Source organism: Montipora foliosa, chromosome 8 (genome assembly GCF_036669935.1).
Source record: "Montipora foliosa isolate CH-2021 chromosome 8, ASM3666993v2, whole genome shotgun sequence".
Taxonomy (NCBI): Eukaryota; Metazoa; Cnidaria; class Anthozoa; order Scleractinia; family Acroporidae; genus Montipora; species Montipora foliosa.
This window is the reverse complement of record NC_090876.1, coordinates 22070372-22072871: the sequence shown is the minus strand read 5'-3', so window position 1 is coordinate 22072871 and position 2500 is coordinate 22070372. Positions and strand designations below refer to the sequence as shown.

Here is a 2500-nt window from a genome sequence, read left to right as displayed (position 1 = left end):
AAAAGCGAGGCTGGAGTTTACCTTGCTTTGATACAAACCTCAATGCTTTTCTCATGTAAACCATGCTGTTCTTATGCATATATTAATATTTACATACGAAACTCTCGGCAGTGAGGTTTGGATCAAAGCAAGGTCAACTCCAGCCTTGCTTTTTTTCAAAAGCCTGGTAACCGAGCACAGAACGTTAAAATGGTCTATTAAAGACATTTGATAAAAATGAGACAAATTTTTGATACACACTGGAAGCAGAAGACGATCAATGCAGGGTGAACAAAAACGACAGATTTCAAAAAAAAAATGCAAATTTTAAAAACATTGCAAAAAATACAAAAAAATTGCAGACCGAAATCTGAAAACTGCAAATTCAGATAAAATTACAAAATTTGGCAAAAGAAAAAATGTTAAAAGCTACTTTAAAAAAATCGACACAAGGGCTAAGGTGGGCCCAACAAGAAGGACAAATGTAAAACCGCGTTCAAACGGGTGCAACGTTGTTTTGTACACCCTGTTGCATGTTTTTGCCTGTTTCTGGGCTTTGTTGAACGAAGTTTGAGACTGATAAAATTTTTGAGCCGTGAACTCCAAAGAGTTGCGCAACAATATTGGAAACATTTGCAGAGCTCGTTTGAACATTGCTGGGGCAAGGCACTCGCATCAAATGTGTTGCAATGAGTTTATGTTCCTTGACTTACAATCCCGAAAAGGGAATCAGCTATCACCTGGTAAAGATAATGAACGATGAACGTCAGCTGTATTCAAGTTTGTATCAGTCAGTGGGGCAATTCTTTTTTTAATGCTGACTGAATTGCCAATTATGTTAAATGCGGTTGACAGAACGTACAAACCTCAATTTAATGAGAGCTATTATGGTAGTATTTATCGTGATGCTGTAATTGAAGGACATGGATGTTGTATGTCTTTTAACAGACCTGACTATAAATTGCACTTCTGTTAACGTTGGTTTCTATAGTGTTGGTGTTTGGTGGCCAACTCGAAAGCAGTTGCTAGTTGCTACTTTGGTTACCACTCACATTGAATGTAGAATTAGCTCTGTTTGTATTTTATTCAATTAAGTAATGAAGAGAATATGTTATTGCTTTCATTTACATTTGTGAACTTACATTGTAAACAGCGCGAAATAAATTGAATTCATTAATGTAGTCTTTAAAATATTTGGTTCTCATACCAGGGATGTGTATTGTTATTGCGACCCACGAAGCGCTTTTTCTGTTGGAGGTAATCATTAGGAATAGTTGACTTACTCCAATATTCTCAGATTATCTATATAGGGTGTAAACAAAACCTGGGGTAAGCCATGGCCCACCATATGGCCCAAAAAAAATAAAGAGAAAAACTCACTAGGTGACAAATTGCAAAAGGTGGAAAGATGTCATGAAAAAAATCAGCTATCAACGTTGTAGTGAAAGATCTTCCGCAATAAAGAGAATATGTATACAACATTTGTTTGCCTCAATCAGCATTTCAAATCCTGGGTGTTTTTGAAGTACAGAGGAGCACCGAATATTTTAGAATTGTATAAAACTTTGTTTCGAGTTCTTTTGTTTCAGCTTTTGTGACGTCATCACACTGTCTCAAGACTGTTCAGTCCTTTATTTTTCTGTTTCTTTCGAGCTCTTACGCTTCTGTCAAATTGCTGCCATCAGTGATAAGGGAATTCTTGCAAAGCGCAAAGTTTACCGAGGGGGTAGGGAGTGGGGATGAGTTCTTCCAAATCTACCCACCTTGGTAAATTTGCCCCGCACTCCCTCGCAGATTGCACGTGCCATTACAACCAAAGATGGTGGAAATTTCACGGAAAACTACGATATTGGATGAGTCATAGAATAATAGAGAATTAAGAATAGCCTACACGGTCTCACGGTGAAATGACATATGAAGTGAATCATTTACTGAACTGCGGATATAAAATCAAGTGAAGTAATGATCCTCGCAGTTATAAACGCAACTTTAGCAATTGCGTAGTGAAGCCTGCTGGCATATCCGCAGTTCAATATATGACTCAATTCATATATCATTTCATCGTTGATTCATTCATCATGGAAACATTAGAACCCACAAATGACCAGCTCCTAACGTCAGTGGCTTCATACCACAGTTGGTTAGGAGCGTCGCACCGGTATCTTGAGGTCACGAGTCCTGAATTTCGCTGGCTTCTCTACGTAACTTGCGTTCATAACTGCGAGGATCATAGCTTCACTGACTGTCTCCTCTACTTTCAAAAAGAGCCCCCAAATCCCGAACTTAGATCGACTGCACTGCGTGGTGGTATTGACAAGTATTGCAATCTTCTCCTACACCCCCTCTGCACCGGGTGCATGTGTAGTTGCGACAAAGGTGAACTTTTTTGGCAACGGGATTTCTGCCTTGTATGCAATTAAGGAATACATGATAATGCTTATTGTCAAATATTTGTTTGCAGTGTTGGAGGAACTAAATCCAAACGAAATCGTGTTCTTGTGACTTTTACAGAGTCTTTCAT

The 2500-nt window shown here is 38.5% G+C and overlaps 1 protein-coding gene across 2 annotated transcripts in view; it reads right to left on the bottom strand.

Moving 5' to 3' along the window:
• Positions 1-2500, bottom strand: part of LOC137967733 (neuropeptide FF receptor 1-like) — a 49565-nt gene that overhangs the window by 1824 nt on the left and 45241 nt on the right. The gene's annotated exons all lie outside the window — the stretch shown is intronic.